The 23,212-nt window shown below is 44.2% G+C and overlaps 1 protein-coding gene across 2 annotated transcripts in view; it reads left to right on the top strand.

Moving 5' to 3' along the window:
* Positions 1–23,212, top strand: part of THSD4 (thrombospondin type 1 domain containing 4) — a 624,907-nt gene that overhangs the window by 426,143 nt on the left and 175,552 nt on the right. The window lies entirely within an intron of this gene.

The raw sequence follows: 23,212 nt of genomic DNA on the forward strand, positions 1-23,212 counted from the left end.
CCATGCATTTTTTTGGTGAATATTTTTTCTACTTGTCTGCATGATATACAGCAAATTTCCTTTAATGAGTATGTGTTACTCGTAAATGGAGAGAAAATGGAAAGATATTTCCTCTCATAAGAATATTTTTAACCATTATATCCCCTTAAATATCTTGGTTTTCTAAAAATACATGTTTTGCTAAAAGCATCCAATCAAAATGTGGCCTGCTGGTCAGATATCCAAGGTTTGGGTTGTTTTCCTTGCTGGTCAGAAGCCCTGAAGAAATGAAGATTCTGCTTTCTGATATTCATGGATATGAGTCACAGGCCCATGCTAATCTTTCTTTTGACATTTGGTTTCATGTGTCAAGGAAAATATTAAGCCAGGCATCACAGTTAAGAGAGATGGAGGGGAAGGAAGGAAGGAGAAGAGGGAGAGTGGGGACAGAGGAAGGAGGGTAACAAACCTAGATGCCACTCTTGTTTCTTTCTTTTGTTCAAGAGTCAAGAATGTGAATTGAGCATCTCTCAAAAGTTATTTATTTATAACTCTTGTCTTCTAAAAAGTGTTGAAAACAACCATGAAAATTTTAGTGAATATAACATACACTAAAGTAAGGAAGGAAAATGAAGCAAAAGGAAAACCTGGGATAGGAAAAATAAGACAGAGATAAGACTAGCATCTAAAATCCCTGCCATTAGATTCTGCTGAGCATGGGCCAGCTTTATTCTGAGCTTCCCAACAGCCAAATCGAAATAGGAAACAATCAATATGTGACTCATAGGTTGGTGGGTGCGGGGGGGGGAGACTAATTCATTTATTAATAGGAGGGGATACTGAACTAAGTATTTTGGAGAACATATAAAAGGAGATAAGAGACATTAGCCTTTGGATTCAAAAAGTCAGTGCCACTACTTATGAGGACAAGTAATAGCACTAGCTCCCAGCAGCTGAGCACTCTTTTTTTGTCTGCGCTGAGCCTTCACTGCTATGCACGGGCTTTCTCTAGTTTCGGTACAAGGGGGCTGCTCTCTGGTTGCAGTACCCAGGCTTCTCATCGTGGTGGCTTCTCTTGTTGCCCAGCACAGGCTCTAGGGCACACCGGCTTCAGTAGTTGTGGTGCACGGGCCTAGTTGTCCCAAAGCATGGGAAATCTTCCCAGAGCGGGGAAGGCGCTGTGTCCCTTGCGCTGGCAGGCAGATTCTTATCCACTGAGTCACCAGAAAAGTCCTAAGCCCTTCTTATATGCCAAGCACAATCCCAGCCAATGTATTTGTGGCACAGGAATACCCTGCATCAGGTACAGCTACTTATATTTGTAAAAGTAGAGTTTATGGTTTACAAAAGGCTTTCCCATTTGTATTTACTCAGTTACTCAAAACAGCCCTGTGAGATATCAGCCAGGAAGACATTGTTTTTCCATGAGGAAGACAGGATGGTACAGCTAATAGTTGGTGGGCCTAGAATACAGATCCAGATTTCTCTGACAGACTGTTTCCACTACGTTGTGATCTAGAGGGCAGAACTCTGATGATGGAAATAGGATATTTGGCTCCAGGATCTTAAGCAGAGTTGGTGCAAAGTGTCTCCTCCCAGGGCCTCCACGAAAGGGTTGCTGGGTGTTGGGAAAGTCCCTTTTCTTCTGGGAGATGCAGTGTCTTCAACTGGAAAATTAGAAGGTTGACGACTGTCCTGGCAGATTCATTCCAACTGCAACAGCCTGTTCATCTCTAGGCTTCTGTGGCTCCAGGCGGTTTCCCAGACTACACTCCAGGGTGTTCCAAGTCATTTTCACATTAGCAGTTGCTCTGTGGTACAGCTTGGCTGCGCTTCTCTGAGCCATTTAACCTTTGCCATTGTCCCAGCCTGCTAAGGGGCCGGACTGGGCTTGCAGGCTGCATGTTAAAGGCTGAGAGAAGCCAGAACTCCCTTTAAGTCTGAGGTGTCCCACGGGGTGTTTCCACAGCATCACCAAGACAGGCTTTGTTATTGCTGACTGATGCTTCATCTTCCATGCATCTTCTGGGAAGATCTAAGGTAGAAAGTGCCTGAAGTTGAAACCCAGACCTGGTGAAGAACTCACTTCCACCCCCCACCCCCTTTCATTTTTAAGGCTCTTCTGAGGCCAGAGATCCCATGTACATGTCTTTGATTCTTGCAAGTTAGCTATGTCTCCATGGAGGGCCTCCCTGGGAGGGTAGGATGTTGTGTGTTAGTTTCCTGCGCCCACATAAATAAACCCTGTCCTAAGCTGTAGGCTCCAGGTTTGTTTCTGGCATCCCTTTGCCTCAGAGTATCTGTATTGAATAAAACAGAAATGTTTAGCAAATCCCAAGAAATTCCTTTTTTAATGGAAAAAAGAGATCCCTGAGTTTATATTTCAAAATGTGATTTCCATGTTCCCACTGCATTAAGGCAAGTTCCCCTTACCAAATCCCCAGATGTCTGGTATGCTTTTCTAAAAATGCCTGTATTTAGCATCTAGAATTCATTTTGGGCACCTGTCGTAGACAGGATTCTCCTCTGAGCCCTGTAGAAGATAGAGTCCCCGAGGGTGACTCAAGCCCCACCCTATGATTTAGTTATAGAGGTTATGTTAGAATCCACAGGACATGTCAGCTCTAGCCTGCAGGCCTACTTTCTCCCCTACATGTTGATCTTTTAAAAAAATTTTTTTTAATTAATTAATTTATTTGTTTTGGTCCATTCTGAGCATTTGTTGTTGTGCCTGGGCGTTCTCTAGTTGCAGCAGGTAGGGGTTACTCTCTAGGTGCAGTGCATGGGCTTCCCATTGTGGTGGCTTCTCTTGTTGCGGGGCACAGGCTCTAGAGCGTGAGGACTCAGTAGCTGCAGCTCACAGGCTCCATAGTGCAGGCTGACTAGTTGTGGCATAGGCTTAGTTGTTCTGCAGCACATGGGATCTTCCTGGACCAGTGATGGAACCCGTGTCTCCTGCATTGGCAGGCAGATTCTTTACCACTGCGCCACCAAGGAAGTCCTACATGTTGATCTCTTATAACGTGCAATATACAGCACCTTAGTGTGGCCCTCTCTCTTCCTTCCAAACGATGAGCAGGTCAGCTCTGGAGTTGGCCACAGACGGCTCATCTCACTTGCTAACCTGCCATCTAGCAACTGCCTTGGAAATGTTTCTATACGTTGTATTTTCTTCTTTCAGCCTCTTTGAAGAGTGGGGTTTTTTTCATTTGCTTCTTATTTCTGCCAACCCTGAACTGCCCCCTTCCTAAAATGCTTGCCCCTTTTCCTAAAAGTAGTTTTTATATATTGTTGAAAGAGAAAGAAAGAGACCGTGTGCAGAGAGAAATTTAGAAAAACATAGTAAAGAAATAAAGTCCCACCACAGCGAATTTACTGCTGTTAATATTTTGGACTTACGAAAATATGTTTGCCTGTGGTTATTTATCCTCAACCCTTGCCAAATTATGTGAATTTCACGTTGGAGGATAACAATGCAAAAAGACAAAAACAGGAAAAAATGAGGGTAATAACTATATTATATAGTGAGCAGTTTTTGTCTATCATTAAATCGTCTTCAAAACCTTGTTTGTTAATAGCTGCACAATATTCAGTTGTGTGGGTGAAGCTGCCATTTTAACCATTTCCTTTGTGCTGGGCTTGCAGGAGGTTTCCAGCTTTTTATTTCCAACCCAGCTTGAAGGTGGCAGTGTAGCTTGGTAGCCACTTCCAGAGTCTGTAGCTCTTGTCTGACCCTGGGCTAGGTCTGGAGATGAAGTAGGAAAAGCACTGGCTTGCCCCCAGGGAGCGGCGTAGCGAGCTCTGTTGCTGGGCTATGCCTGGGATACTCATGCGGTGTGTCATGTCTGCTACTGTGAAATCTCACGTTAGGGGCCCTCCTCTAGCAGCACAGCAGAGCCGGCAGGGGCTTACTGAGTCATCTAATGCGGCAGTGCTCACCATAATCTTGGAATTGTATATATATATACACACACATAGGTCATTCTTTTCTAAGTCTGAAAAGTGGTTTTAGGGGTGGGGCTGGGGAGAAAGCTCCCTAAGAGAAGCTGAGTCGAGCTACTTCTTGAAGGACAAAGAGGAAGCAGGGAAGATTGGCAGTTGGGGGAGGAAGAAGTCATTCCAGGAAAAGCAAGAAAAATGTCCAGAAAGGGAGCTGGACAGGGTTGGGTATGTGCCAGGACTTTGTTCCAACCTGAGTTTAGGATGCCTGTGTGAGCATGACGGGTACAGCCCCTGGAGAGTCTGCAGGGGGCATGTGCTGAGATGCCTCTGATGCCTAACCGGGGGGACGTTTCAGCCAAAGTCTTGAATGAACCACTAAGGGTTACAGATGGAGTTCTGAGCTCAGCGGATATGCAGGATGTCTTGGAAAGTCACCACGGCATCTGTACGGGGGGCAGGAGATGTGGGGGTTTCTGGGGAGAGGCAGTGAGTGAGGACTCTGGGCCTCTGGGGCACAGGAATTGTGGTTTTCTTTACCTCTGCCTGGCACATGATAAGTGCTCAGTATTTGTTACAGCTGAAAGAGGTTGTTACAGATTTCAGGAGGAATGCTGAGGATGGTGGCCCTGAGAAGCATAGGGTGGGGTCCCACTGGGAAGACATTTAGAAAGGAGCCAAGGACCTGACTTTGAAGCCAAGGACCCCAACAGACCTTATTTTTCATCCCTGAACAAAAAGTAGAATGTGGCTTTTGAAAAGGTATTTGACTTCAGGAACCCATAGGCCAATGGAATGTTTCTAGAGCTTTTGAAACCCTAATCTCTGCTTTGTGAATTACATAGTTTGGTTCTATTCAATGGGTCCCTTTTTCCCCTGAAACGCCACCTGTGAAATAAGTTCAACGCCATACTGTCTTAATGTAAAAATATTTCCTCAAATCCACTGTATAAATTAATTACTCTTCAGGGAATAGGATAATCGAATTTCCCTTATACAATGTATTCCATTCACAGGTTCTACCTTGCTGTTGGGGTAGGTTATGAATCAACCGTTTCTGAAGGATTATGAGCTATAATAAATGTCAATATGGGCTCTGATTGATTTCCTGCAGCCTCACCAGTTGTGATTTCACTTGGTAATTTAATACTAATTGTGTCGCTTTGATTACCTTTGATTTTCATCATATTTCCAGCACCTTACTGGAGTACCTGGAACAAGCAAGGTGCCCAGTAAATGCCTTTTGAGTGATGGTGGACTTTGAATCCTCTAAAAATTTTAAAGAAGTTAGAGGGGTCTCTTGCAGTTAGGTGGGCACTCACTTAAGAAGTGAAACCAGAATTTGGTCTTTGAAGCAGTGACATAGACTTGATCCCAGCACTTTGTTGGAGACACTCAGTGAATATTAGCTCCCTGATCAACCCTGTCTGTGAAACAATGTCTGGTGCTGACCCACAGCCCTCAGTTCAAGGCTGTGCCTTAAGCAATAGTGCAACCTTTTCTGTGTGCATTCAGCTTTAACTGAGCACCTACTATGTGTCAACACAATAGCAGACATTCATGGCACTCCTTGCATTCCAAAGAGCTTTCTTATTTTGAACCTTTTGACCACCTTGGTGGATATTATCGTTCCCTTTTGAAGATGAGCAAAATGAGGTTTGGAAACAAGTTTCTCATCCAAGGTGGTGAAATCAAAGGGAAGACTGGCTGTCTCAGTACCAGCTGTGTAAGCAGCGGGGACTATGAAGTAGGGGGTCAGGATGTCAGAGGGTTTGGGTCCCTGACTCCTTGCCTTTCTGCTTTGTGACCCTGAGCAGTTCCTTCTCTCTGGCCTCAGTTTGTAGTGCCCAGGTGAGAGGTGATAAACCGAGGGGCACCAGAACAGATGGAGAGGAGCAGCTGGACACAAGAATGTTAAGGAGAAAATCACCTGGACATGATGATTGATACCAAGTGAGGCAGGAAAGAGTGGCTTAAAATAACAGCCATTTATTATTGTTCCTGAGTCTGCAAGTCAGCTGGGGTGGGTCTGCCAATCTGGGTCATGCATGGCTGACCTTGGCTGGGCTGCATCTTTGGTCGGCCAGAAGCTGGCTAACCTGAGAGAACCTCGCACACATGTCTGGCAGTTGCCTGGCTAGCCACTGGGGTGACAAGGCTGAATGGAGCGCACATCTCTCATGCTCTTCCAGGCTAGCCCAGGCTTGTTCATGTGTCAGTGTTGGAATTCCAAGACCACGAGCAGAAACATGCAAGATCTCCAAGGGGTAAAGAAATAGACTCCATCTCTTCATGGGGAAGGGCTGCACAGTCAGTTTGTCAGGGGCTTGGATACAGAGAGATATGAACAAGTGCAGCCATAGTGATCTCCTGAAGCTGTTATAATCAGTTCATTTCCCTGGAGACCCCAGAATAGCTTCAGACTAAGCCAGAAGCCGCAGAGCTGAACCATAGCATGATAGCCCCCAGTAGAATTGCCTGTACAAATGGGGCTTTAGCGATGCATCTGCCTGTACGGTAGGAAAGTTCCAGGAAAGCAGACAATTCAGTTTGTCGCTGAAGACTTCTTGCCATTCAGAACGTGATGGGGAGATTTGTGTCTTGTCTCCATACTAGGCACACCTGGGCTTCTCTAGAGCTGGTTGTAATCTTAGAAATTTGTGACTTGTGAAGTGAATGAATTTCTCTCTCCAGCCATCTACCAGAAAGCTTGGAGCTGAATAGTCACCCACTACTAACAAAGAGTCAGACACAACTTTGCAACTGAACAACAACAGCTAACAATCATAGAGATCTGGTGACATACATTTTGGTGCAGGTTTCACTTTCAGCTCCATTATATTGTTCCTTTTAACAGGTTTCCTCCCTACTCACTTTAAATCTTGTTTTGTTTGACTGCACTGTGTATTTTTGTAAGTGGTAAGTTTTAAATAAAATAGATGAAAAATAAAATGACTGAATGAATAAGCAAACAGAATGCCTTCATATACCCAAAAATGTATTGAAAATCAGGGTGTTTTTTATTATTATTATTGTTCATTTCTTTTTTTACTTTTTATGTGTTTATTTTTGGCTGCACTGGGTCTTCATTGCTGTACCCGAGCTTTCTCTAGTTGCAGTAAGCAGGGAGTTACTCTTTGCTGTGGCGAGGGAGCTTCTCTTTGCGGTGCCTTCTCTTGTGGAGTGTTCATGGGCTTCAGTAGGTGCAGCTCTCAGGCTCCAGAGTGCAGGCTCAGTAGTTTTGGCTTTCAGGCTCTAGAGCACTCAGGCTTCAGTAGTTGTGGCCCACAGGCTTAGTTGCCCTGAGGCATGTGGAATCTTCCTGGACCAGGGATCAAGCTCATGTCCCCTGCATTGGCAGGCAAGTTCTTAACCACTGGACCACCATGAAAGTCCTTTTTGTTTACTTTTTAATCAGTTTTTTTTTTTTTTCTAAGTCCTACTTTGAGGTCTGGAAATTCAAACCTGAAAACTACATCTTGTAGCAAGATTTTATTTTGGAAAGGCTGCAGTTACCCTTCTCACCACTAGGTGACACTCGGTCATTATCCTCTCTAAGGTGAATCTAGCTGTATAGACTGCGGTAAGGACTGTGGTATATTTATGAATGGCCCCTCTAAAGCATAAAACTATGTTTTATATAGGGTTGGGTGTATAAATATTTGGCAGTGGAATGGAAAAGGTTGAGGGCATGGTATCTTGTATGTGGGTTAGCCCCTGCCTGCAAGAAGCTTACAATCTAGGCCAGAGGTTTTCCTAACCCTCTAAATGCAGTCTTCAGTGGCCCTGAGCAAATGTGAATGAAAACTATGGTAGAGAACCTTACATGAAGCTAAATATATTCATTTTTTAAAGTTCTCTTTTTCTCTGAGATTATGTTTTTCTACTTTTTTGGTGTTAAAATTTCTTTTGCGAGATGATTTTAGTAGTAAGAATAAGATGGTAGACACTTTTTATTTTTTTGGTAAAAAAATGTTTCTACTTGACAATGAAAAGTGAACAAATCCATAGAGCCTTCAAAGCTCTTTCGGGGAATTTAAAATTTTTTGGCCTACAAAATCCAAAATATTGAAAAATCTATAATTGTGTAAGAGGAAACCAATATAGTAACATTTAGTATAATCCTTCCCAACATTTACATATAGCAGCCCCTTCACAGAAAATATGATCTCATATTACATACAGCCCAGCTCCCATTATAAACCATGTTTTTTTTTTTAAGTGTAATATTTAGGAAAATAATGATTATTCTCCTTCCTCCCCTCTCGTTGGGAGTTCTGAATCTACCCTTTGAGCATATTAGAATACTTAGACCTCAACAATTACTTGCCATTGCCATGTTCTTAGTTTTTATAGAGACTAAAAGATTATCTGTTTTCTGCCTTTGTTTTTATTTTAAAGTTGTTGTTAAGGACATCTTCTGTTATATTACACAGTAGACCTTAAAGTTCCATGTGAGGAAGTTTTAGGAACCTTTCTAATGTCCTGTGGATCCATCTTATCTTCTCCTTTCAGGGAACAAGGCAGCATGTTATCTTTTTGCCTTCACTGAGGGTGGCCTCTTCTCATATTTTATACTCAACCAAAACAACTTTAACCTTAACAGTTCCTATTTCCTGGATTCTTCTATTTTTATCAACCTTATAATGTCTTTATTATAAGCTCTCCAAAGCCTATGTTGGAGTGATGTACAAATACTTCCAAAATAGAAGTAGATTTCTTTATATAATAAATGGTATGTTTTGGAAAGCACTGAATTATTCAATATGAATTACAAATGCCTCCAGAGTATGTTCCAGGACTGTCCTAACAAAAAAAAGCTTTAGTATTCTCTTATTTGAAATCATTTCACATATTTAAACCTTCTTTCCTGGACTAGTAATCCCTGTTGTGGGAAGAAACTTTGTTTTGAATCCCTCATAGTTTCTAGAACAATGCCAGGACCTAAGAAATGCTCAGTGAATACTTTCTGATTGACTCATCCACTGATCCGTGTGTTCTGAGAGAATTAGAAAAACTTTGCTATATGGGATGCAAGGAAATGGACAGAAGGCCTAACACTCACCTCCCTGATCCTTGGCTTCTCCAGTGTTAAGCGTGATGGCTAAGGTCTCTTAACATTCTGGGACTTTGCGGCTGTTAAGCAGAAGGGCAGGAGACTATGGAAGGTGATGAGTGAACGTTTTCAGATTCGTGGAGGCAGAAATAAATGTGGTATTGTGGAGAAGCTTTCAAGATGGAGAACCGGTTTTTAAACTGTACAGAGTGGTGAAATGACGCCTCTTTGGTTACAGCCGTTTGTCTTGACTACTGCTTTAGCCCTGTGACCTTGCTTTAGCTCTAAGGGGTGGTGCTGGTATTCATGAAAACTGGTTTGGACTGGTGCTCCTCCTGAGAGGCAGGGTGGCCCCCCAGTGGTCATCTGGACAGTGGTGCACATCACACCAACATCTGGGGGGGCATGTTCCGTTCCGATGCCTCGTGGTTTGCTGGTTGTAGCAGGGACGCTATTTGTTATGATGGCGACTTGTTGGATGAGTGTGGTGTCATCTGCACTGTGTTCATTGATTCTTCTTGACTTCACTATTTTTTTTTAAATTAAAGATTGCATTATTTAAACTTTCAGTATCATACACATGTGTGTGTGTGTGTGTGTTTAGTTTACAGAGGTGTCATAGCCTAAGGAGAACAGGCAAACAGCTATTAGATAGACTAAATAGTAAAGAGAAAACATTTGGTTGGTTTCTATCCCCATATTCATGTTATCTAGTAAAGTAGCTACATGATATTGGGTGTTGTCTGTATGTACATTGATTAAACTGGGGGCTCTGGATTGCGCTGACTTTTTTCTTATGAAATTAGTGGTACTTGTGTTGTCAGTTTAAGATAATTTGCCTTTATGAATGTGGATAAACTGAATTTTGGTAAGGAGATACTATGTTGTAGTTACCTTTAGATCTCGTTCTTTCTGTCCAATGCCTGTTATTGTTAAGTTGCCAGACGCTGGCTGGGATTTCAGAGAGTACTACTGAGGGCTGGCATGTCTTTCTGGAGTATTACCTAGGGCTGGCATGTCCTTCTGGAGAGGGGCCCATGCCTATTCTCATGTTGATCTGCCTATTGCAAATCTATGGAGTTTCTGATGAGGAAAGGAAAGAACTACCTCTGGGTAAGCAAGTCCTCACAAGAAGGAAAGCACACATGTGAAAAGTAATAATAATTCAACTATCAGACTTGACATGGCTCAGAAGGTTTGCTGTTTTATCAAGGTTATTTCACTTAGAGAAAGATTGCTGTTGCTATGCCCTTGAAGGATGATTCCAATCTATCCTGTAGTAACCGGTTGATACCTCTCAAATTAGTTCCTTTATCTCTCCCTGCCTTCACCCTTGGTTTTTATTATCCTTCCATAGCATTTAAAGGGTCTGAGCCACCATAATTTGGAAGGTAAAACACTAGCAACAAAAGACACCAATTTTATGCACAGAGAGATGGAAAACCTAGGTATTAGTAATAACTAAACCTGCCCAGTCTCATGTGTAATTAGTTTTCTATTGCTTTGTAGCAAAATACCACAAACTTCAGTGGCTTAAAACAACACAGTTGTATTACTTCATAGTTTCTATATTATGTACAGGATACACATATTAATTAATGCATATATTTATTAATTATATCATCGTTTCTGTAGGTCAGAAATCTGGGCACAGCGTGGCTAGATTTTCCGCTTAGGGTCTCACTGGGCTGAGATCACGGTGTCCCCATGGCTTCCATGCTCACCCGGATGGAGTCTTCCAAGCTCCCTCCTTATAGATAATTCATTTCTGAGGTCCCTGTTTCCTTGTTTGTTGTCAGCTCTGGGCGGCTGCCCATTTTTCCTTGCCACGTGAACTCTATCTTCAAGCCAGAAAAAAAGATGACAAATCCTTGTGTTTCAAATCTGTAACCAACCAAAGAAGACTTAGCAAGTTTAAAAGTTCGTGCGATTAAGTCAGGCCACCCAGATAACCTCCCTGTCTTAAGGTCAACTGTGCCATTTAACATAACTTGATCACAGGCACAAAGCCATCCCGTTGGCAGTCTTGGAGCGCATCCAGGGCATGGGGCTCATCTTAGAATTCTGCCCGCCCTTGATGGAAGCTGCTTATCAGGACCAGCAGGCATCATGCCTACCATGGAAGATATGAAATGCATGTAAGTCCTTCTCTATCTCTTCACAGTTTGCAAAGCTCTTCCACAGATGTGATCTTATTGCCTCTTAAAAAAAAAGAAAAGAAAAAGCTCTACCAAGTTTTCATTTTCTATGCGAGGAAATTGGAGCCCAAGGAGATTATTAACCCAAGGTAACAAACCCAGCAGTTTGGAGCTGGGACTTTTGATTCACAGATGAGATACTCTGCTCTAAGACAGCATATTTCTGCCCTCAAGAACCTTGTCATTTGGAAGACAATGGGAGACACCAAAAGCAGTTGCAGATTAAAGAATACATATATCCTAGTCGTATTTTTAAGTGCAGCTTAAGTTCAAGGGCAGTGTGAGGCTGGGATACCTTTGAATACTTGATGGGGAAGTGGGGGTCCCAGGGTGGCGCTAGTGGTAAAGAACCCACTTGTCAATGCAAGAGATGTAAGAGACAAGGGTTAGATCCCTGGGTCATGAAGACCCTCTGGAGGAGGAAATGGCAACCTACTCCAGTATTCTTGTCTGGAGAATCCTGGCAGGCTATCGTCCATAGGGTCGCAAAGAGTCGGACACGACTGAAGTGACTTAGCACGCACACGTGCAGAGGGCAGGACAAGGGGGCACGCAGGGCACTGTCTCTGTAAAGGCAGGAACTCGCAATGTGTGTTTGGGGGAAGGGGAGAAACCTGTCAAAGGGTTAATGACCTGTCAGAGACCCAGGGATAGGTCGTTAGACATTAAGGAATTGTTATGTTTGTTTAGCTGGAGAATGATTTAAAACAGCAGTGTTTTAATGGGGAGTTAAAGGTTCACATAGCCTTCCATCCATTCAGCAATTCCACACCTACGTATATACCCTAGGCCCATACATGGATCGTGAAATCAATTTGGGGGGCTTTGAACAGCATTTAAAATATAGAATAGGATGGAATGGAAAGTATTAAAGGACAGAGGATGCAATAAGGGTAATAAGTATGGTTTCTTGAGGCAGTTCCACCTCGTTTGTGTACTTAGATCTGTTTTGTGTTTTGTATAATATACTGTGATATAAAATATATTTTTACTGTGAGTTGCAGTCAAAAAAGTTCAAAAAAGACTGGCCAGAAAAACCCTGACAACTGTGTACTCTTGCAGATGTGTCCATAAGTATAGTAATGTTGGTAACAGCACTGTCCATAATCATCAATTATTGAAAACTCCCTTAATATCCATCCACAGAAGAGAAATGAGTTGCTGGTTATGCATGTAGTGAAGTACAGAGTAACACTTAAACTAGAGACTCATGTATCATCCTAGATGAAAAACCTCAAAAATGAAAGATGAAACATGGTCTCTGAATTATAAATGTGTTATACATCATCATATAAAACTTTAACCTACCAAACAATGAAATACTCTATTTATGGGTCTCCAGACATTAGTCATCTATGGGGTCACACAGAGTCGGACACGACTGAAGCGACCTAGCAGCAGCAGTAGCAGCAGCTTTAAGGCAATGAACTTGGACTAGGATGATGAGAAGAATAGGCCGTTCTCATTGAGTAGTATGTGTGATAGCAAGTGGTAATAATAGCCTGTATTTTGGATGGGCTTTTCAAAAGAGCAAAACACTTTTATAGACATCTTCTTAGGTTATGGTAACCAGATAGAGCAGTTGTTTATTATGACCAACCTCAGAAACTTGAAATTTAGAGAAACTGAATGACTTGGCTGAGACAAGATAGTAAGGTGTAGGGAAGTGGGGTTTGAATCTGGTCTGCTCTTGTTTTTTCCATCTTTCATGACTGGCATGTGGGGCCCAGCTTTGCCCAGAGTTCAAGTGCTGCTCTTTAAATCTCTGGTTTTCATTTCTCTGTGTCACAAACACATGGGCATGTGATATGAAGACTGTGATTATGGAGACGTCTCTGGCTCTCAAGAAGCGGGCACGCTGCTGTAACTCACTCCCATCTTCAAGGTGCTGGAGCAGGTCCTCACCTGCGCTTCCCCGTTGGTCATGGGTCATGTTCCAAGTGTCAAATGACACTGAAAGGGGGACTTCAAGGGCGAACACCTGGTAGATTCCTGCTGGCTGAGCTTCAGGGGAGGTCAGAGGGCAACTGGCGAGGGAATGAGGCCTGGTGCAACCTTCTGCAGGAATGTTTACAGCCAGCCTATGTGTGGCTAGAGATGCTTAGACTGGAGCCAGATGTTCTCCTTAGCAAAAAAAAAAAAAGCAACAAACCCAGACATCTTCTACAGACTGGGAACGAACAAACAAAACCATGGGTGTATAACAAGTAACTGGATGCAACAAGTAACTGAATGCTATTGTTCAGAGTGGTTTCACTCTATAAACAACAGAAGAAAAGACAAAAAGAAATATTTTTGGATCTAAAATGTGATAGACTCTGTGTTAGGTTTTTTTTTAATTTTTTTGTTTACTTTTATAATGGGAGTATAATTGCTCTACAATGATGTGGTAGTTTCTGCTGTACAAGGTGAATCAGCTCTGTGTATGCGTAAATCACCTCTGTGTTGAGCCCCCCTCCCAGCACTCCCGTCCCACCCCTCTAGGTCATCACAGAGCACTGAGCTGACCTCCCTGCGCGTTATAGCACCTTCCAAGGGCCTATCTATTTCACTCATGGCAGTATATATATGTCGATGCTACTCTCTCGATTCGGCCCACCCTCTCTTTCCCCTGCTGTATCAGGTTTTGGTGAATGTTATCTCATGTAATTTTCCCAACAACCCTCTGAGGCAGATGTGGTTGTTGTTCAGTCATGTCTGACTCTTTGTGACCCCATGGACTGCAGCAGGCCAGGCTTTCCTGTCCTTCACCATCTCCCAAAGCTTGCTCACACTCATGTCCATCGAGTCGGTGAGGCCATCCAATCATCTCATTCTCTGTCATCCTCTTCTCCTCCTGCCTTCAATCTTTCCCAGCATCAGGGTCTTTTCCAGTGAGTCAGCTCTTTGTATCAGGTGGCCAAAGTATTGGACTTTCAGCTTCAGCATCAGTCCTTCCAATGAATATTCAGGACTGATTTCCTCTAGGATTAACTGGTTTGATCTCCTCGAAGTCCAAGGGACTCTCAAGAGCCTTCTCCAACACCACAGTTCAGAAGCATCAATTTTTTGGCACTCAGTCTTCTTTAAGGTCCAACACTCACATCCATACAAGACTGCTAGAAAAACCATAGCTTTGACTGGACAGACCTGTGTTGGCAAAGTGATGTCTCTGCTTTTTAATATGTTGCCTAGGTTTATCATAGCTTTTCTTCCAAGGAGCAAGAGTCTTTTAATTTCATGGCTGCAGTCACCATCTGCAGTGATTTTGGAGCCCAAGAATATAAAATCTGTCACTGTTCCCATTGTTTCCCCATCTATTTGCCGTGAAGTGATGGGATTGGATGCCATAATCTTAGTTTTTTGAATGTTGAGGTTTAAGTCAACTTTTTCATTCTCCTCTTTCACCTTCATCAACAGGCTCTTTAGTTCCTCTTCACTTTCTGCCATAAGGGTGGTGTCATCTGCATATCTGAGGTTATTGATATTTCTCCCAGCAATCTTGATTCCAGCTTATGCTTCATCCAGCCTAGAATTCTGCATGATGTACTCAGCATATAAGTTAAATGAGCAGGGTAACAATATACAGCCTTGACATACTCCTTTCCCAATTTGGAATCAGTCTGTTGTTCCATGTCCAGTTCTAACTGTTGCTTCTTGACTTGCATACAGGCTTCACAGGAGGCAGGTAAGGTGGTCTGGTGTTCCCAACTCTTTAAGAATTTTCCATAGTTTGTTGTGATCCACATAGTCAAAAGCTTTAGCATAGTCAGTGAAGCAGATGTTTTTCTGGAACTCTCTTGCTTTTTCTATGATCCAGCGCATGTTGGCAATTTGATCTCTGGTTCCTCTGCCTTTTCTAAATCCAGCTTGAACATCTGAAAGTTCTCAATTCACGTACTATTGAAGCTTAGCTTGGAAAATTTTGAGTGTTACTTTGCTATCATGTAAAATGAGTGCAATTGTGCATAGTCTGAACATTCTTTGGCATTGCCTTTCTTTGGGGTTGGAATGACAACTGACCTTTTCCAGTCCTGTGGCCATGCTGAGTTTTCCAAATTTGCTGGCATATTGAGTGCAACACTTTAACGGTGTCATCCTTTAGGATTTGAGGCAAATGTTCAGTTCAGTTCAGTCACTCAGTCGTGTCCGACTCTTTGCAACCCCATGAATCACAGCACACCAGGCCTCCCTGTCCATCACAAACTCCTGGAGTTTACTCAAACTCATGCACATCGAGTCGGTGATGCCATCCAGCCATTTCATCCTCTGTTGTCCCCTTCTCCTTCTGCCCCCAATCCCTCCCAGCATCAGGGTCTTTTCCAATGAGTCAACTCTTCACATGAGGTGGCCAAAGTATTAGAGTTTCAGCTTCAGCATCAGTCCTTCCAATGAACACCCAGGACTCATCTCCTTCAGGATGGACTGGTTGGATCTCCTTGCAGATGTTACTATCCTTCAATTTAAAGACCAGGAAGTGAGAGTTAACACATTAGCTCATCTGCCCAGGGTCACTGATAAAGCCAAGATTTGAACTTGGGTTTTGCCCCATAGCTCATCGTGATTCCTCTATACAATGCAACAATAAAACCGAGAGAGAGAAAGAACACTTGTGTCTAAGCTATCATGTGGTAACCATGGAAGAAAGTAAATTCTGGGGGGGGTTCTGGAATACTGGAAGGGGAAATATGGACTTCTGGGCTGGGAAACCATTCTGGTTTCTTGAGCAAACCATAGTCTAGGTGAATGCTGTGTTCTGGCATGTTCCATCAGGCAGTGAAGTGCTTGATGAGCCGGGGTAGAGGCAGCAGGGGCAGAGAAAAGAGGTGGGGGGGATCTGCTGGCAGCTCCCAGTTCCCCACCCCCACCGCCAGCCCTACGAAACAGTCACAGGGCCCCAGCTACCCCAGGAGCTGAGCAGACTCCTCCCTCTAGAGGTGCAAGGAGAAGCTGTTCGTCTGGCATCACAAGTCAGAATGCAGAACACAGTTTGCTACAGAAACCATGCCCTTCTTAGCGTTGGATTTTGGCCTGCAGAACTGTGACAGAATCCACTGTGGATCAGATGGGCTTTTTACGGGCAGGTCTGGAAGCCTGTGCACGCTTAGTTGCTCAGTCGAGTTGCTCTTATGACCCCATGGACTGTAGCCCGCCAGGCTCCTCTGTCCATGGGACTTCCCAGGCAAGAGTACTGGAGTGGGTTGCCATTTCCTTCTTCAGGGTATCTTCCCAACCCAGGGACTGAACACATGTCTCCCATGTCTCCTGCACTGGCAGGTGGGTTCTTTACCACTAGCACCACGGGGGAAGCCCCTGGGAGCCCAGTCACCATGAATAACATAGTGGGTTGGCCAAAAAGTTCATCCTGGCTTTTCTGTAACATCTTATGGAGAAACCCAAATGAACTTTTTGGCCAACCCAATGCATTCTTTGGGAAGAGGTGTTTATAGTTCTGCTTTCAATAGGTTTTTTGGGATATAGTCTGCCTTAAGCCAAGGATGGCCTACCTTGGAGGAATGCTGAGATTTGAAGTGTTCAGCATCTGGGTTACATTGCTGGTTGAGGGAGGGGATGGGGCATGACATTCACTGGGCAGGTACACTGGGACTGTGGTGGGGTCTCTGTGTGCCCTCACATCTAGTTCCAGCTCTAGTTATGGGAGGTCCGTAGGGGCATTTCTGTGCAGGGGACTGGACTCTGACAGAGGTTAATTAGCTTTTCCAAGGGTAGACAGCTAGGGAGAATTGAGATCTGTAGTTCAAGTTCTTTCCAGATGGAGATCAAATTTTTTGATTGGAGATTCTCTTCCTGCCCCACCCTTGACCCTTACCATCATTGTGATGAAAATAACCCATAAGGAAGCCTCATGGGGGGACCTTTTGAAAGCATAACCAGTCGCCAGAGACTGTATGACATTGGTGGCCTCGTAGCCGCTCCTGCCCTTTCCCCCACACAAGGATGGTAGGTACTGTTATACCCATTTCCTCTCTGTGTCTGGCTGGAAACTGTTACTGTCAAATCAGTGACCATTTATGGTCATTAATAAAAGGGCCAGTGAGGAAGGGGCAGGATGGGAAGGTACCCAAGGACAGGAGAGACCCGGGGAGGTGGGAGGTAGCAATGAGGCAGATGGAAGTGAGCTCCCTGGGGCGCAAAGCACATAGTATGTTGTGCCTTTTCCTGCTGAGTGCCTCGTCCATGCCTTCAGCCCCACAGCCCAAGGACCCACTGGATTGCTTCGCCGTTTGGTCCTGTCCATTCTCAAACCTGCATGGGTCTCTTTCTAGCTGAGATTTCTGCTTCTCTGTAAGCCAGCCTCTGCCCTGGCCCGGGAGGGTCCAACCTGACCCCGGTGTGACCAGGTGACTCAGACTTGCCATGTCAGAAAGTTCCCCACCCTGCCTGCAGGGAGACCTCAGGCCTCCTTCTTGGCCTGATGGCAGACACTGAAGGCAAAATTCCAGGTCACTTATACTCAGGCTGCCTACTTACACAGCAAGCCTTAACCCATTGCCTACAATGTGCCAGTCTGCGTGATACACTGGCGCGTGAGACACAGTGCGCCAGTCTGCGTGATACACTGGAGCGTGAGACACAATGTGCCAGTCTGCCTGATACACTGGAGCGTGAGACACAATGTGCCAGTCTGCGTGATACACTGGAGCGTGAGACACAATGTGACAGTCTGCGTGATACACTGGAGCGTGAGACACAGTGTGCCAGTCTGCATGATACACTGGAGCGTGAGACACAATGTGCCAGTCTGCGTGATACACTGGAGCATGAAATGTGCCAGTCTGCGTGATACACTGGCACGTGAGACACAGTGTGCCAGTCTGTGTGATACACTGGAGCGTGAGACACAGTGCGCCAGTCTGCGTGATACACTGGAGCGTGAGACACAGTGTGCCAGTCTGCGTGATACACTGGAGCGTGAGACACAGTGCGCCAGTCTGCGTGATACACTGGAGCGTGAGACACAGTGTGCCAGTCTGCCTGATACACTGGCGCGTGAGACACAGTGCTCCAGTGTGCGTGATACACTGGCACGTGAGACACAATGCGCCAGTCTGCGTGATACACTGGCGCGTGAGACACAGTGCGCCAGTCTGCGTGATACACTGGAGCGTGAGACACAGTGTGCCAGTCTGCCTGATACACTGGAGCGTGAGACACAGTGCGCCAGTCTGCGTGATACACTGGCGCGTGAGACACAGTGCTCCAGTGTGCGTGATACACTGGCACGTGAGACACAATGCGCCAGTCTGCGTGATACACTGGAGCGTGAGACACAGTCCTGATCTGGAGTCATTAACAGTGGAGAGGGGGAGAGCAAGAAAGAGATGTTTTACCAAAGAATCTTTTATGCCTGAAGAAGGCCCAAAAACCTTGGGAGCAGAGATAAGTGAGTATCTGAATGTCCTTGGGATCAGGGAACTGGGGACGCCTTCTCTGAGGTGGTGACCTCTGAGCTGGGCATGGAAGAAGGACGAAGCATTTACCAGGTATGTAGGGGATTGGGCAGTCCCAGGAGTGGGAACTCAGGGGACAGGTATGGTGCGAGCAAGAGAAGTTTGGTTGGCCAGAGTGTGGCAGCCATGGACCAGCTGAGTTTGGAAAATCAGGTGATGTTGTTACTAAACTAAATGTATGGGGCTCTTTACTATTTAATCAGACTGGGATTGGCAACTGCATGGGAGGACATCTGTGTAGATACTGGGTAATTCTGGAAAGTCACCATGGGTAGAAGGCCTTGGAAATCAGACACTGTGAGTTCTAAAACTTGTTTTAATAAGCAGTTTAGTTAGAGCTTGGGAAAGTCAAAGGAATTCAAATTGCATTGTATGTACATGCCAGTCCAAAGAAAGCAGATTTCATCCTCTACCAGTTATTGTATTTCCAGAGCTCTTTTCATAATTAATTAAAGAACATTCTCCCCTGAATTATTAGAGCAGAAGAATCCCACCATCTCAATATCTGCTAGTTCACTACTATCCATTTAAAGATGGTAGGTACTATTATACCCATTTCTCAGATGAGGAAACCAGGACCCAAAGAAGCTCAGGTCAGTATAAGTAGCTGAGAATGATTCTGTGTTTCCATAATTACACATGTTGGTTTCACTGAGAGATGGTCCAGCTTATCTCCTAACCCTTAACACTGGGACATGAGCCCTTCTGTCCAACCTCATCATTACTTTTCTTTCCCAGCAAAGGTTCTGTTTTGGGGGGTTTTTTGTTGTTGTTTTTTAAATCACAACCAGAATGTCCTTGAGGTATTTCTTGTTTGTGTTTTTTGCTTCTTATGAGTATTCATTCCATCTTTTATTAAAAACATGTCTTTAGAGAAATCAGTGCATGGTGAGTGAAAGGCGACTTTCTGTTTTGCCAACTGGTTTGAGGGGAGAGTGGCCTTCCACAAATGACATGGTACATGCCACCCTCTGTGGGTAGAGACGTAGTCAAAATCATGACATCACTGTGGCTTTCTCTTTCTTTTTTTCCAAGTACAAACACAAGATAATTATCCAAAGACCTTTGTTTTTATGAAAAAAGAAGTATCTTCTACCCCGCTCTTGAAGTAGCCATCTGTTTCTCTAGCCCAATAAGTGAGTGTCCACCTCCCAAGAGGTGCTACGAAAGCTTGTTGCTGAGAGTTTTGTGTTTTATAAGCAGTGAGTTACCATACAGATTAACCTTAGCAACCCAAGACTAGACCTATGGGAAAAACTGAAATATTTTAGTTTCATCTAGTTATTTCAAATGAAGACACTTGTTGGGGCTCTTGAAAAGAAAAAAGAAGGAAAGAAAGAAATACATATATATGTTTATTTATTTACCTGCTCTGGGTCTTAGCTGTGACATGTGGAATCTTTAGTTGTGGCATATGGAATCTAATTTCCTGGCCAGGAATTGAACCCAGGGACCCTGTATTGGGAGCTCAGAGTCTTAGCCACTGGACCACCAGGAAAGTCCCATGTTGGGGCTCTTTGAGTTCTAAAATTTCCTGGTGTTGAAGAGACCCAGGATGATGTTAGCACAGACAGTGTTCTTCAGACTCAGTTTGGCCAACCCGTTAACAGGAGGACCATTGCTTCCTCTTGTGCATGATGAGGTGAGAACCCTGTAGGCTTCCTAGCTGGCGAAAGATGCCCAGTTTGGGGAGCGCAGAAGCAGAGGGAGGTGGAAGAGTGCTGGTGGTTTGCTGGGCCCTGGGGTGACCCTGGCCCTCCTGGCTTGGAATGCCATTGTTTAAAGAGTTGCAGCCAGAGATGGGGTGGGGATGAAGGAAAGCAGCCAAGAGACATTGAAGTCGCAAGCTGTAGGGAACGAAGCTGGGTGAGGCAGAGAGGAACTATTGCTAAACCAAAATATTTGACTAGATTTCACTTTTTTCTTTCAGTTCGAATTCTTTGCTTGAAAGTTTAGCTTTGAAGTTGTTTCTTTTCTTCTTTTCTTATTGTTCCAACAATATTGTTCTTTTAATCTTGTTTTTTTGAGTGGAACGTAGACTATTTAGATTATTTCTAAATCATAGCATCAAATTTCTCAAATTCCTGGGGATGCTTTCAGCCATAGGCCTTCTTTGGTGCAACCCAGACTCTTCTGTCCCAAACAGGCAAGAATGTGTAAAAACAACCTGGCTAAAAATGACAGTGGATCTTTAGTGTCATTTCAGTCATGTCCAACTCTTTGCAACCTCATGGACTGTAGCCCGCCAGGCTCCTCTGTTCATGCGATTCTCCAGGCAAGAATACTGGAGTGGGTTGCCATTTCCTTCTCCAGGGGATCTTCCCCACCCAGGGATCAAACCCGTGTCTCTTAAGTCTCCTGCACTGGTAGGCAGGTTCTTTACCACTAGTGTCACCAGAGTGTCTTGTATTTTGCACATTTTCAGAGTTGTTAAATCGATTATATATACTTACAACTGATGCAGTTCTTTCTATGTCTTCATATAGAATACTTATGCTAATTCTTCATATGGACAACACACACTAGAAAGAGCATAGTAACAGATGTCATTAGAAGGATAATAAGATTTGTAGAGACAAAGTTTTCCACCAAGTATCATGTTTACAAGAGAACACAACCCAGTCTTCCCTGGCAGTCCAGTGGTTAAGACTCTGAATTTCCAGTGCAGGGGGCACGGGTTCAGTCCCTGGTGAGGGACCTAAGGTTGCATCGCGTGGCACAGCAAAAAAAAAAAAAAAAGAGAGAGAGAGAGAGAATACAACCTTTTTATTTCACTTGGAAAAACAAGATGAGATGCTCCCTAGCCAAATCACTGAGCTTCAGTGGATTCATTTCTCTTGTATACTTCCCTCCTCCTTCCAGGTCACTGGGGGTTTTAACAAGCTCAACACTCCAGATGAGAAAAACCTCTTCCATCAGTGGCCTCCTGAGGTGAGCAGGGGGAAGCGGATCCCACCAGCCAACCCCCAAGCACAACTTCTGAGCCCCAGGGGTAGTGCAATGCATCTCATCAGGGTAATGCCTGTGTCAGCCTCAAAGGAAGTTAGTTCAAGCACCCTCCTGAATAGCTTTTCATTTCTCCTTCATACATTTAGCAAGTGCCCAACGCAACCAGATCCTGTGCTGAATCCCAGGATCTCCCAGATGAATAAGCCATGATTCAAGGTGCTCCCAGGGGAGAGAGACATGCTCATTGGTACAGACTGAGTTTAAGAAGGATGGCCACACAGAGACAAAGGAAGATCTGCATCAGGATAGAGTCACCAGGGTTAGCCACAGTTCTCAGAGCCATTCACTTTGAGCATAGACCTTGGAGGACTGGTAAGCACTGATCACATCGTCTCCTTTCAGGCCAGGGGAGCAAGAACAAAAATCAAGGGCAGAGGGACTTCCCTGAATGTCCAGTGGTTAAGAATCCAAGCTTCCACTGCAGGGACATCACCAGGGTTCCATCCCTGGTTAGGGAACTAAGATCCTGCGTGCCATGTGGTACAGCCAAAAAAAAATAAAAATCATTATATTAAATCCCCAAAAGCCATTTTTTTGAAAATTAAGGGCAGAAAATATTCAACTCATGATATGTTTGGAAAATGCCAGTTTGACTGGCATGGATACATCAGGAGGCTGGAGAGGTTAGCCAGGTTATATTCCAAAGCCAAGAGTTTGATCTGAAGGCACTAATGGGAACTGAGAAGAGACAGGCCCCAGGATATATACATGATAGCAAGTATAAGCACACCAGAGGATTCCTTGGGAAGACCAGGATCTGACTGACATTTGGGGAGAAGGATCACTGTCTTGTTGAATCCATTTCCATTGGCACTATAGCTCTCTTCCTCCTCTTCCCCAGGCTTTGTGCTGGAGTCTTCCCATGCACAGCCAAGGGCTCAGGGCTATGAACAGTAACTAAGAGAAATTTTTGAGGCAGAAACCAACAGACCTCACAGGTTTGCATCTGAGAGAACCCCACTGCATGCTCGAGGAACTTTGCCACCAAGCCTTCTCTGAATCTGTGTCATTGCTAAATGAGCTGTTGGTATTCTTCAAGATGGCAGATGCCCCAGGCTAATGCCAGTAACTGTATTTCCATAATTAAGCTCACAGGTGAGAGAACAAATCTCCTTCATAAATTCTTAATTTAGTACTACTGCGCAATAAATTAGTTCTATTGAATGCAGCTTTTCACTCTCAATCCCTCCCAGCCACAGAATACATGCAGAATCCAGAGAAACCGTAGTATTCTGAATATGCTTCTGAAGGAACCGTTTATTTTTCTAACACCTAGAATGAGAACAGGGCTTAGGCAACTTCCACAGTGTGTGTGTAGCTGGGCAAGGTTCAGGAACAGCCCTGGGTTCAATCCCACCCCATCTCTGACAAACCAGATAACCTAAGACAATTATCTCACAAGACTGCTTAGTACTTGAAGAGATGTAATCAATAACATTCTTTCAAATCAATGGACACCAAGGAGGGAACAGGGGGAGAGTCGAATTGGAAGACTGAGACTGATACATATAAACTACTATGTATTAATATAAAATAGATAACTAATGGGAACCTGAGAACTTTTCATTGGAAAAGACCCT

This window comes from Odocoileus virginianus, chromosome 6 (genome assembly GCF_023699985.2).
Source record: "Odocoileus virginianus isolate 20LAN1187 ecotype Illinois chromosome 6, Ovbor_1.2, whole genome shotgun sequence".
NCBI lineage: Eukaryota > Metazoa > Chordata > Mammalia > Artiodactyla > Cervidae > Odocoileus > Odocoileus virginianus.